This window comes from Eumetopias jubatus, unplaced genomic scaffold, assembly GCF_037043125.1.
Source record: "Eumetopias jubatus isolate StellerSeaLion01/CBP00866 unplaced genomic scaffold, mEumJub1_p1.0 scaffold_4, whole genome shotgun sequence".
Taxonomy (NCBI): Eukaryota; Metazoa; Chordata; class Mammalia; order Carnivora; family Otariidae; genus Eumetopias; species Eumetopias jubatus.
Window position 1 is genome coordinate 9,414,589 of NW_028274810.1, and position 14,524 is coordinate 9,429,112.

A 14,524-nucleotide genomic window follows, 5' to 3' on the forward strand; every position below is an offset into this window, starting at 1 on the left:
ACTTTAAGACAGTTATCTGCAATACCCTCTACTCCCCATCCCTGCTCTACCCCAAAAAGCACATGTGTGTTAAGAGAGGAGGAGAGAGCAGAAACTGGGGGAGATGCCCTCTCGGGCCCTAATTCATTGAGGTGGTCAGGGAAGAGTGAGTGAGGTGCCAAGAATACACTAATGAAAAATGCACTAACGACAGATTGTTATACACTTGTATATCTCTCCCCTTCTTTCAATTCAGTTAATATTTATCAAATATCTGAAGGGGTGTATGTGTCCACGTAATGGCTTATATCCCCTCTCCATCAGAGTAGATCTTGATGGTCAAGAGCCATTTTGAGGGGACTTACTTTTTAAATGGGATAACAGTTCAAGATGCCTCAGGAACTTTTGCCAAAAGTCTGGAACCCATCAGGAAAGTTTGGACAAGCAAGGGGCAAGTGTATCTCCCAGTGGCCACCGGTGCAGACCTTACCCTACTGCGATTACATCTTTTTGGAGTGATATCCTGCTTCAAAAGCTTGATTCTGGCTGCAGCATCCTGAGACTGAGTCATTCCCTCCCATTCCAACCCTACTGGAGTCAGTCTGGCATGGGGGCTGCAGGGCTAAATGAATTTCGGGAGGCACTGAAGATGTAGAACGGAGTCTGAGACGCTGTGCAAGGGAGCAGTGGGCTAAGGGGGAAGTTTGCAGCGCCTTTGCAATCTATGTTTGGTGAGTAGAGACTGTAGGCAAGGCACATTTCATGTGCTGGCATGAGCAAATCATGGCAAGGGGCACGGAATGACTTTCATTTTATTTTGTCTGGGAGCATGAGGCACCAGGGCATGCTTTTTAGGGAAGGCAACTGTGTGTCTCTGGTGCTTGCATCGACAAACCCTAATGGTTGGAAGAGGGGCAATCCTAGGAGGACATATTTTAGGGAAGAGTAAGAAAGACCCAGTTGCTTTTCAGGCAGCCTAAGGTTACCCTGGGAGCCTAGGATTCTTTCTTCCTTAAGGACCCAGAATGGTAGATTTTGAAATAGTATTAAAATATTCCTATCTCCAGCAGCTTTCCTCTTTAGGGAGCAGATAGCCTGTCTTAGTGTTCCCCAAACAAAGTCAGGCAAAGGACCTGGGGTAATCTGGAATCCATTTTATGGTTACAGGCTGTTTTATTTCAGTCTGAGAAGCAATTTCTCACACGCTGTCTCATCTGGTTTTCCAATTCCATGAGGCAGGTTTTATGATCCCCATTCTACCGATGAGGAAATCAAGGCTCCGAGAGATTAGGAACATGCTCAACTTCTCTCAATAATTATATGGTAGAGCAGGGACTAACTCCCAGGTCTGTCTGCGCAGCGCCCTCCCATGTCCTCTGTCGCCTCTCCTATATGGAGCAAGGTTCTCAAACTGAACGCCATCTCTAGGGATTGCGAAAATGACACCCGCAAGATGAGAATTTCCTTGTACTTCAATTCTGAATTTAACAAGTGAAGACCTTAGTTGGTGCTCCACTGCTGGCCAGGAGTATTTGTTGAATGTTTCCCAAATCCAGCCCTGCCTCCCTCCCTCCCTTCCTTCCCCCCTTCTCACAAACGCATACTGAGGCACTGCCACCCACAAGTCATGGTGTTAGGCATCATGGAAGTTACAAAGATAAATGAGAGTCAGATTCTTCCTCCAGGCGCCTTACAAGGTTGTATTTAATCACAAATAGGCATGTTACAGTAGAGCGTATCGAAGTCAATAGATCCAAGGGCTCCTCTGTTGTACTTATGGGAATCTAGAATATCCTTGTTTGTTTGCATATATTCTGCGGCCATCAACGGCAAGCTCCCTATGAGTAGGAACACATCTCTACTCACCACTGAATTCTCAGTACCTGGAGCAGCACCTAGGACACAGTTGGTGCTCAGTATCTGTTAAATGAATGAATCAGTGAGAAATTGATCCTTAATGGGGGTCTCCTAGAAAGTTGCAAGGAGAAACGAGCATTTGTACCAGGCCTTGATGAAGAGGGAGGCGTTTTAGCCAGTAAAGTAGCTACTTGTATTCCAGACAGAACGTGAAGAGCGTGGCACTGAGCTGGGCCGAAACGTACGGTACATGTGGGAGGGAAGTGAGGTTGGGCCTGTATCATCAGGACCCGGATGGCAGCTGTTTGTTGGGTTGGCCGCGGGAGACCATCCAAGTGTTCGTAGCGGGGAGAGGCTGGCCAGACCCATGGGTTAGTGTGACAGACCTGGCATGGATCAGAGCGGGAGTGACAGGAGGGAGGCTGTTGGGGGTATTTGAGGTGGCAGCAAGAGTCCAGGTGAGAGGTGACTGAACTCAGCAGAAGTTGGGGGGGACTAGGGACAGAGGGCACTTCACAACCAGAATGTTCCAATCTCAGGGAGCAGATGAATGTGGAGGTTGAAGCACAGAGGGAATCGAAGAGGATACTGAGGGGGGCACCTGGGTACTAGGAAGAGGAGCCAGATGAGCGGAGGGGACAACCGTTTGTTTGGGGCATCTCATGCTTGAGTGCCCATGGGATGTCTGGTAAGAATGTCCAGCCACCTATCAGAACGTCGGAGAGATGAGTGTGGCCCGACAATGTCAGCCCTTCTCATCTGCGGGTCAAAAACAGCCAGTGGAGCTGGGTTGCAGGATTACAGGCTGTAGAGCATCGGCCTTGGAAGGGGCCTTGGAACTCACTCCTCTTCTGAGGCCCAGAGAGGTTGGGTGACTTGCCCAAGGTCACACAGCGAATTGGCCCTCCCTAATTCTTACAGGAAGTCAATTATCTTGTAGGTGATTCGAATATTAAAATTGAAAAGTTGCTAACTTGCATCTCTCTCTGTGCAAAGCTGATTAGGGAACTACAGTAATGAAATAAAGCAATTGATCTCTGTTGGTGAACTTCGCTGCCACCCACGTGAGAGCAAGGTCCTAAAGGAATCAGGTGCAGGATGGGCAGTGGCTTGGATTTTGTTTTGTTTTGTTTTTTTAGTATGCTTTTGTCCCCTTGGGTCTCCTGCATTCAGCACCCCATGAGGGCCACAGCCACAGATGATCAACTTGCTTGAGCTCTGAATCCATACCCTCTCAAACTTCCAAACTCCCAGGAGGTGGAGGAAAGAAAACCAAGACCTGTACTGTATGCCAAATTCCTTTCTTCCTCACCTAAATGACATTGGTCCCGCTACAAACTCTAGGACTTTTAAGAAAAGCAAACAAAACCCCAGCCACATGCCAAAGGTCATCTGGCCTGGGGTGAGAATGAATGATTAACTCCTATGAAAGAGTGAGTTTTGAGGATTTTTTTTTTTTTTTTTTTTTTTTACAGCGTTCAAAGGTACAACTTGAAAATGTTAGCCCAGGGCAAATTCTAAGACAGCTCCCTCCCCCATCCCATGTGCTCCACCCAATCCCTTTCCCTCAAGGACCATGATCCGTGTCCATGTGAGGAGTGAACCCTGCCAAGGGCAGAAGGTGTGGGTCAGTCCCTCTCCCTTGGTCCCTGAGGGCTCATCTGACTGCAGAGGGGGCAGGGAGGCTGAAGCTTCTACCTGGAAGGCCTGGTCTGCTTTGTCTCCATGCATCTCTCCGGGCCCCTGTACTGTGAGAGATCCATGGAGACAAAGGCACAAAACATGGCTTCCCCTGCATCCAGCAGGGTGAACTTGAGGGAACTCCTTTTTCTCCCTGAGGCTCCAAATGCTCGTCAACAAAATGGGTTTACGATGCTTACCTACCAACGACATAAGATAGAGCAGAAAGCACACAAAAATGTGCTTGGTGCATAGGAAGTATCAGCACACCTTCGAGTCCCTTCCTTTCCCGGAGCGTCCCCTTCCCTCCTAACCCTCCTTCCCAGACGCCTCGGGGCTTCTCCTTAGGGGTCTGTGAGGACAAGGGATTATAGGAGCACGGTCTGCCCTTTCTCTTCCTCAGCCGGTCCACTCTTGCCGGGTAGGCGCTGGGCGCCCAGCAACGCACGGATGTGCCACGGTCGGCTGGGGGGCCTGGACTCCCATGGTGCAGTCAGAAAAGAGGGGGGCCCCGGGAGCACGCGGTCAGCCCGGTGGGTCAGAAGGGCCTTTCCAGGCGCCAGGTGAAGCGACGGAGGACCCCAAGGGCGCAGGGCTCTGCGGGGGGTGGGGGTTGCTGGCTGGACCGCTCAGGGCAGGTGGCATTGCCTGTGCGCAGGGTCCGCAGGAGAGGAGCCGCGGGCGCCCCCTGCCGCTCCGCAGTCATACAGCGCTGAGCGCGGCGGCGGACCTCTCTCCCCAACGCAGCCCCAGGACTCTCCGCACCCCCAACGCAGGGTGAGGGGTGCACCCGTGCCCCGCCCCCACTGCTCCTCCTCACTCCGTCAAGAAACCATGTCCTGGTCACCAAGGCCACAAGTCACTAATGGTAGCCCCTGGACAGAGAGAGTCAAGGGCAGAGAGCTTTCCTGATGTCTCTTGATCCACCGTGTGGGCAAGGAAGAACCTCTGGGAGGGAGGCAGGAGAGGGGAGGGAAAGGCAAGCTGAGAAGGTGTCATGATCCCAGCGGCGCAGGAGCCCAGAACCCAGCTCTCTTTGACCCCTGGCCACCAAATGACCCAAACTGTGGATTTCCTTAGAGAAGAGCAGGTGGCTTGCTCACCTGATCTCTCAGGTGTGAAACTACACTGCCGTTTGGGTCGGGTGCTCCGCCTAATACCCTAATATCCCTCGATGCCCCCAAGAGGGAGGTGACATTTTGCATGATATTCGAGAGTTCTGCATTATGCCGTGAAAGTGTTTTGTTCCTTTACAACACCATTCACACAGGAGCACCGCTCTTTTGTATTTGGCCTTCAAAGGTTAGGTCCTGATAGAAGATTCACAGGTTACAAAGCCTGAGAACAGAAGATATAAGCTCACAAAAGAAAGTCATGCAGCCAAAAACTGATGCTGGTTGAATGAGAGGAAATGAATGGTCTAGAACCAGAGACAAAGAGAATGGGACAGAGACCTTCTGCCAAGAGCCCTTCTGTTTGTCCCTATGCTTGGCAGGAAGGGAGGGTGAAGGCTTGAACCCCTTTCTGATGTGTTTGGTTTAAATGCAAAGTGTGAGGGGCGGAAAGGGAGATGAACCATGAGAGACTATGGACTCTGAGAAACAAACTGAGGGTTCTAGAGGGGAGGGGGGTGGGGGGATGGGTTAGCCTGGTGATGGGTATTAAAGAGGGCACGCTCTGCATGGAGCACTGGGCGTTATACGCAAACAATGAATCATGGAACACTATATCAAAAACTAATGATGTAATGTATGGTGATTAACATAACATAATAATAAAAAATAAATAAATAAATAAAAGCAAAGTGTGTGTGTATGCATGTGGGGGGGGGGGGTTGTTGCTCACACAGTCCACAAAACGCCGGTGTTGGATCCTGGCTGAGCTGACTACAACAAGGATGCCTCAGTGTTCCCCTAGGTAGCGCCAGGGAGGCTGAAAGAAAGGCATCCAGAGCCCGGAAGCAGCTTTTCTTCCTCTAAAGCCAAGGATGTGATTCCTCAACCCTTTGGAATATTACTTCATGGGGGAGAAGAGCCTGGCCTGAGCATCTGAAGACCTGGGTTTGAGTCCAGACCCAGCCAGGAAGTGAAGCCTATTGTGGGGCAAAATCATTCATTCATCCCTTCATCTAACTATCCATTTAACAAATATTCACTGAGCACATGCTAGGCACCAGGCACTGTTCTCGGTGCAAGAGATGCAGCAGTGATCAAGATGACTCTGCCCACGAGAAGCTTACATTCTGGTAAGGAACAGGCAACCCTCTATGGGGAGAGTAAAGCAGGGTGAGGGCGCAGAGACGGTTGCTGCTCAGGGAGGAGGGGGCTATGTTGGCTTGCGAGTCAAGGGATTTCTGAACACAGGCAAACAGGTATGAAGGCCTGGAAGGGAAATCAAGAGTTCAGTTGTGGACATCGCAAACTTGAGCAAATCATTTTCTCACCTCTCTTCTGGCCTCTCCCTTCTCACCTCTACAGCAACGGATTGTATAGGTCGCCAGTGGGTCACCAGGGTCTCCTCCATTGTGATTAGGGCTAATCCTCACCCATCCCCATGCCTTTTAAACCCACTAATAGATTCTGAATTCAGAGAAAAGAAGCAACAGTACCCTTTTAATTCTCTTTGGGAGAGAGGGAGAGAGAAAGACCCCACAAAAGCAGGTCCCTGTGTCCTACAAGAGTTCTTCCCATGCTGATGTCCTGATAACCATGGCAGTAGAATCAGGGTGGAGGGCGAGGGGAGCGAGTCAGCACACAGGCCCCAGATGAGGAAGAACCACCAAAAATGTCTGACCAGCCAGAGTCTGATTTGGATTTCAATTCCTACATTGCTTAGGTTTGCACTTCAGAAGTTTCAGGGGTTTCTGAGTGAAAAAAAGCATTTTAGGGGCACCTGGGTGGCTCAGTCGTTAAGCGTCTGCCTTCGGCTCAGGTCATGATCCCAGGGTCCTGGGATTGAGCCCCACATCGGGCTCCCTGCTCGGCAGGAAGCCTGCTTCTCCCTCTCCCACTCCCCCTGCTTGTGTTCCCTCTCTCGCTGTGTCTCTCTGTCAAATAAATAAAATCTTTAAAAAAAAAAAGCATTTTAGACTTCTAATTACAAACCAGCTCAAAGTTTATGATCTGAGCCCCACAGTTCAACCTGTCTGAACCCCCAGGTACCTGCACTCTAAATGTAAAGACCTCTACCATCTCAAGTGAGAAAATTCTATGATTCCACCATTTTGAAGGAGAGAAAAAAACCAAATGCATGTAAAAGTCCAAGAAGCTTGAGACCTGAATGGATAGTTTGTGAAGGAGTTCTGCAAACATTTTCATTCAACATATTATTTATTGGGCATTTAGTATGTGCCCAGGCTTGTAAAGACATAACCCTGAAAATACAGATGAAGTCTCTTTCTCACAAAGATTTTGCTCTAGTGGGAGATGATAGATAGACAGACAGATAGATAGACAGACGTAGACAGAAAAAAGAAAGGAAGAAGGGAAAGAATGTCCAGGTGGTGCTGGGTGCAATGGAGAGAAATAAAGCCAAGCAGGAGGCTGAACATATCAAGACTGGGGTAAGAAGGGAGTAGGGACCAGTGATACTAGTTTGTATAAGCAGGTTAGGGAAGGTCTTCAGAGGAAACAAGTAAAGAGCCCTGCAGTGGAGTCATGCTTGGAGTGTTCTATTAAGAGCAAGGTGTGACTGGAGGTGGGTGTGAGAAAGGAAAAGAGGAGATAGGTTCAGGAAGCTCGGGGGTTGCAGATCATCTGGGCCTTTGGATTTTAGGATGAGTGAGTTGGGAAGTGATTGGAGGATTGGGAGCAGAGGAGTAACGTGATCTGAAAACTGAAGAGGACCCAGATTGTGAGCAGTGGGCAGAGACCAGGGAATCCCTGGGGCATCAGACTCCACATCAGGATACTTGAAGCTCTAAAGCAATCAGGCATATTTGTTCCACCAAATGTTCAAACCAAAATCATCATGAGAAGCCTGCACCATTGTTGCTGGAAGCTCCATTCACTTGTGCCCTGCAGGGTTATTGGTTGTCTGCTGTGTGCTACACACTGGGGATTGTATGGGATGTAAGACATTCTGTGTGTGTGTGTGTGTGTGTGTGTGTGTGTGTGTGTGTGTGTGTGTGTGACAGGTAGTGGCAAGCAAGCTGGACTCCAAATCCAGGGTCATAAGAGCAGATAACATGGGAAGGGGAGTGATAAGAGCCAAAGCCCTGCAGTCCTTGTTGGGAGAAAAAAAGATATTGGTTAACTTTTGACTTCAGCCTATAGAATTAGTCTATATGTACAAATAGCCTTGGTAACCATTAAAAGGACAGAGAGATAGCATGTGGACCTTAGAAACTAGTAAGAGGGAAAAAGAAGTAGAAAAGGGGGAAAAAAGCCCTTAATTTTGTATTTAAAACAGCAAGACAGGGGTGCCTGGGTGGCTCAGTCGTTAAGCGTCTGCCTTTGGCTCAGGTCATGATCCCGGGGTCCTGGGATCGAGCCCCACATCGGGCTCCCTGCTCCGAGGGAAGCCTGCTTCTCCCTCTCCCTCTCCCCCTGCTTGTGTTCCTGCTCTCGCCGTCTCTCTCTCTCTGTCAAATAAATAAATAAAATCTTTAAAATAAATAAACAAATAAAAAGGCAAGACAGTGGGGCAAAAGACAGAAGAAGGTTTAGAAAATGGGTCACATAGAAAGTACAAGAGTAGCAATAAATCCAAATGTGTTAGTCATCAGAATAGATGTAAATGGATTAAACATTAGAGTCAAAAGACCTCAATTGTCAGATGGTTTTTGTTGTTGTTATTGTTTTTAGAAAATCAGCCATTTATAAGAGACAGAATTATCAACAATGTAAAGATACAAAGAGGTTGAAAGCTAACTGATGGAAAATGATACACTAGGGCAAATAAAGTGGTGGTGTCCTGATAATTAGTATCAGACAAAATCAATGTTTACGCAAAATATTTACAATAGTTAAGAAAAAGGCAGTTTACTGGGGAGATACATAACCCTGTGTGTCCCTAATAATATAGCCTGAAAGTATATTAAGCACAAGTTGTCAGCACTGTAAGGAGAAATTAAAAAATCCACACTCCTAATGGGAAATTTCAAAACTCTCTCAGTAAATGTTGGAAAATGCAGCCAAAAAGAAATCTGAAATATACACAAACTTTGAGCAATGCATGATCTAACTGACATTCCTTGCACCTTGCATCTAAACTTGCGTATGTACCCCCTTGTATGCACAGACCAATGCAGAAGCACAGGGTTAAAAAGCCGGCCTCCACAGACATCCAAGGATCGGAGCCTTCAGACCACTGTCTTTTTTTTAAAGACTTTTTTTATGATTTTATTTATTTATTTGCTTATTTATTTATTTGAGAGACAGAGAGCAAGCAAGCAAGCTCGAGCACATATGAGAGTTGTGGGGGGCAGAGGGAGAGGGAAAAGCAGACTCCCCACTGAGCACATAGCCTGACTCCCCTGGTCTCTTTCTCACAACCCTAAGATCATGGCCAAAATCAAGAGTCCTAATTGAATGAGCCGCCCAGGAGCCCCAAGACCACTGTCTTTGACCATAATGCAATCTATTTAGACAGCAGTAACAAAAACAAGGAAACCCAATATGTTTGAAAATAATACTTTTTAAAAACTTCTAAGTATCCCATGAGTCAACAAGGAAATCATGGTAGAAATCAGAAAATAAATAGAACTAAATGAGATGAAAATGCAATTTACCAAAACCTGTGGAATGCCACTAAAATGGTATTAAAAGGGAAGTCCTATACTTAGAAAAGAAGAAATGCTGAGGAGTTCTGAGCTAAGTATTTAAGAAGTTATAAAAAAAAGAACATTAGAGTAAACCTGAAATAGAGGGAAAGATATAAGCAGAAATTAATGAAAAACATATGAAGATGAACAAAGCAAACAACGATTACTTGATAAGTCTCATCAAGAAAGAGGAGTACAAACACATCAGAATTTAAATAAAGTGTTATGAGCAACTTTTTTGCCAGTAAATTTGAACACTTTAATGAAACAGATGAATTCTTGGTAAAATACAAATTAACAGGAAGCTCAAGAAGAAGTAGAAAATCTGAATATTGTTTATCTTTAAGAGGAAATAAATAGCTTAAAATCTTCCAACAAAGAAAACACAAGGTTCCCAGTCAGCTTTTTAGGTGAGTCTTACCAAACTTCCAAGCAAAGAGATTATTCTAATTTTATCAGAATTGAATAGAAAAAAAGAGAGAGAATATTTCCTAACTCTGGTGAAAGGCAGAGCAGTAAAAAAAATTTTTTTTTTTTTTTTGCCACAACAATATATGTTCTCCAACTTACTTCAGGACAGCTTTTTTCTTATAATTTTCTTTTTTTTTTTTTCATTTGATGTATAATGTATTATTTGTTTCAGGGGTACAGGTCTGTGATTGATCAGTCTTACATAATACACAGCGCTCACCATAGCACATACCCTACCCAATGTCTATCACCCAGCCACCCCATCCCTCCCAACCCCCACCACTCTAGCAACCCTCAGTTTGTTTCCTGAGATTAAGAGTCTCTTATGGTTTGTCTCCCTCTCTGGTTTCGTCTTGTTTTATTTTTCCCTCCCTTTCCCTATGATCCTCTGTCTTGTTTCTCAAATTCCACATATAAGTGAAATCATATGGTATTTGTCTTTCTCTGACTTATTTCACTTAGCATTATACCCTCTAAATCCATCCATGTTGTTGCAAATGGCAAGATTTCATTCCTTTTGATGGCTGCATAATATTCCATTGTATATATATATATACTGCGTCTTCTTTATCCATTCATCTGTTGATGGACATCTAGGCTCTTCCCATAGTTTGGCTATTGTAGACATTGCAGAGCAGTAAAATTTTAGAGAACAACACAGGAGCAAGCACACCTCCATGACCTTAAAAAACGGGATTTCTTACACAAAATACAAAATGCGCTCCACTCCACAGAGAAAGTCACTGAAAATTCACCTTCATTAAAAGGGAGCTACCCTTTTAATTGGTGTTACCACTTCAGAAAATATGTTGACATTACCTCACTAATTTAAACATATATATATATACACACACATATATATATACACTTTGAACTTGAGATTTCACTCTTACATATCTACCCTTAAAAGACCTGAGTGCATCGGAAGATACATATAAGAATGTGCGTAAAAACGGTTCAAATCACTAAAACTAGAAACAACCCAGATGCCCAGTTACAGTAATGTAAATATGTACAGTGGCATAAGCTCACTATTCCACAGTGGTGAAAAGGAACACACCACTGCCGCCTCCGTGCACACGGGAGACTCTCAGAAGCACGCCGTGGACGAAAGCCAGTCACAAAGACTGTGTATAGTAGGATTCCATTTATATGAAGCTCAAAAAAATGGGCACAACTAAAAAGACATCCAGATGCATGCAGGTCATATTTTGTTGATTCTAAAATACACTTTTCACATTCTAATCTCCCTAAATGGGGGGGCGGGGGGGGGATGCATCTTATAAGCAGCTGCGTCTTGCAATGACATTTAGCAGCACTTTTTCTTTCTTAGACATGAAATAAAGACTTGCCTCACAATTGTGGGGGGCTTAGGTTCAATGAAATATGATAGGTAGTCGAACTATAAAGAAAAGCAGCAGAATGACTAACATAAAATTGGGGAGGGAGGGGGCTAGGGGGCGGACCGGCACCTAGAATTCTATAGTACTGGCCAAATGCTATTTTTCACCTAGATGGTGACTATATTGGTGTCTGTTTTATTGTTCTTGAAACACTCTCAACTCCAACATGTATGACAGCTTTCATGCAGAAGCGGTATGTGGAGGCAAGGAAGCGGGGCCACGTGTGCAATAGCTCAGGAAGCTGGATGGTGAAAGGGGGGAAAAGGGGGCGACACTTGCAAGAGGAAATGGAGGGTAGGATGGGCGCTAAATGGAAAGCCGTCCCTGAGATGTTGGGCGGCACAGTTCCAACGAACGAGGAGAAGTCCGGAGCTACTTCCTCTGGTGAGCAAGAGGGACAAAGGGACAAGATGGGTTTGTGGATTTCGGGGTGGAATCCTGCGCATCTTTTCTTTTGATGGCTTCTAGACTATTCGTGAAGGATTTATACATGGGGTGGGGGTCCTTACCAGGCCTGGCAGGGATGGGGCAATGGCCATGGCGAGTTGGTGTCTAAAATGCTAAGCACGTATTCCATGGTTACTACGTGCCAGATTCCGAAATGAGGAGCTTCTGACATCCATTATTCTGCTTACCCCCCTCCTCAGAGCGGCGAGGTAGCTCCTCTCTCCTCAGGCCTGGATTTGTTGCCCAGCGTTGCCATCACAAAATACCACAGACCACATGGCTTACACGACAGAACGTTATTTCCTCACGGTTCTGGAGAATGGAAACTCGAGATCAAGATGCTGGCAGTCCTGGCTTCTCCTGAGGCCTCACTCCTTGGCCTGCGGAGGGCCTTCCCTCCCTGCCGCAAGTGCGCCCACCCCTTCTCCACAGGAACGTCAGCCCTGGTGGATCGGGGCCCACCCTAACGGCCTCATTTTAACCTGGTGTTAAAACCTAAAGAGATGTCTTTAAAGGCCCCATCTCCAAACACAGATTCGGAGGTGCTGGCAGTAAGGGCTTCCACCTACGAATTTTGGCCGGGGCATGGGGAACACAGTCCAGCCCCTAACCATACCCATGAAGAAATGGAGACGTCGTAGAGAGGGGTGAACAACTTGCCAAGGACATACAGTTGTGTCAGAGCTGAGATGCAAAGGCAAGCAGGTCAACAACAGGGGCTGACTACCAACCATTCCACTCTAAAACAAAAGGTCTTTTGGAGAATTAAAAAAAAAAAAAAAAAAATACTGACCAGAATAAAGGAATAATATCAGACTTTTCAGAGCCAGGCACTCTGTTCCTGTAAACAGAGTGGATGGACTCCTCTCTCATGGGCTCCCTTTGAAAGTCTGAGCTTTAAGCACGGACACTGTAATTGCTGGCTAACCTGGCAGGAAAGGTCAGTCATTGAGCATCAGCTGAAACCCTTCGGCCAGAAGCCAGGTTTAAGTTATGGGCTGAGGAGGTTGCCACCTACTGGGCTCTGAGGGGTATGGGTGGGAAAGAGGCTCTTTCCATAGGCAGTCCTCTACTGCCCTCTGCTGCCCAGCAGAGGAACACCCAGGAATCGACAGACAACCCTGCTTCCTTCAGAGACCCCAGGCGGATAGGGAAAGGTGGGGAAAGGTGGGGAAAGGTGGATAGGGAAAGGCTGGAATCTGGTCTGTGGAGGATGTCAGTTCCACTCCTCCCCACACACATACACACATTTCCAATCAATGGTCCAGCCAACTTTCACTTCTTGGCATTTGTGACCGTATTGATAAACTTGCATCAGGGCGCCTGGGGGGCTCAGTCCATTAAGAATCCTACCCTTCATTTCCGTTCAGGTCATGATCTCAGGATGATGAGATCAAGCCCCATGTTGGGCTCTGGGCTGGGCATGGAGCCTGCTTAAGTCTCTCTTCCTCTCCCTCTGCCCCTCCTCTCCCAACAACCACAAAAAAATAAATAAATAAATAACCTTGCTTCAGTTGTAATCATCATTTAAAAAAATTATCCGCTACCTTCTCAAAAATGATGTTTCCCAAGGCCCTAGAATGTGAGAATTTGAATGCATGTCTTGATGACTTAAGAAAACATGGGTTTGCTCATTGTTTCATGTTTTCAAAAATTATAAACTTATTGTATGTTTGAAAGGATTTTTTTTCAACATTTTCAAACCATGATTTCCTTTGTGATAGCCCAGAGCCCCCAACATATGGATACAGTATTTTTGTAAAAATATTTCAATTTCAAATGTGCCTTTTCTTTTAAAAAAGTCAGTAAGTAGTTCATGCTTTTAGAAATTTCAGTGTTACAATTAACATAACAATAAAATAAAATTTTTAAAAAAAGAAATTTCAGTGTTACACACTTGGGGAAAATGTTCTAAGGAATAAAGGGTTCCCTTGAATTGAGAAGCATATATAAGTGCCAGGAGAAACCGCTGACCTGCCCAAACTCTCAGCGATCCCGGTCCGTATGCTGCACGGGATGTGTGGCCCTGTGGACGTCAGTGAAATTCAAAATGGGGGGCTTACTGTCCTTCGGTGCCTCGACTCTTGTGTGGGTCCCTAGGCCTCCTTTATGCAGCCCCTGAAATGGGCATTTCAAACGCAAGTCATGAACAAAGAAACAAAATGCAAATCAGATTAGGATCCCCTACTGCTCTGGGAGAGGCCAAATGTCACGAGGCTTTGACTTTAGAATAAAATAACAGGGGCGCCTGGGTGGCTCAGTCGTTGTGCGTCTGCCTTCGGCTCAGGTCATGATCCCAGGATCCTGGGATCGAGCCCCACATCGGGCTCCCTGCTCGGCGGGAGTCTGCTTCTCCCTCTCCCTCTGCCTGCTGCTCTGCCTACTTGTGCTATCTCTCTGTCAAATAAATAAAAAATCTAAAAAAATAAAATAAAATAAATAACAAACTCCTTACCAGCTTTACCAGGCCACGTGATCGGACTTTTTCCAGCCCCTCCCAGCGTGCCCTCGCTCCGCCTCCCTGCTTCCCTTCCCATTCGGCTGTTTGCATTTTCATCCTTCCAGGAGCTCTCTGTGGCTCTGTTTTCAATAGTCTGTTTATTTCCTTCAGGGCAACTTGCTACAATTTGTAATAACCGTGTCTGTGTATCTGTCATTCACCTCCTGTCTCCATTAAGGCGCCGCCCCCCGACCAGGCACGTCCTTTGTCAGTTTCGCTCTTGGCGGTATTCCCGGTGCCTCGTGAGCATATAGTTATCACAGAGTGAAGTGAGCAAAGGCAGGTAGTGAGAGGTGAGTGACACCAAGTCGTTCCAAGAATACCCTGCCCCGGGGCTCAAGGCAAGGGGAGTCCCTGGCAAACAGAACTGCACTTTCATCTTTGACCCAGACTAGTCAGCAAAACCACCTTCTCCCTACTTGG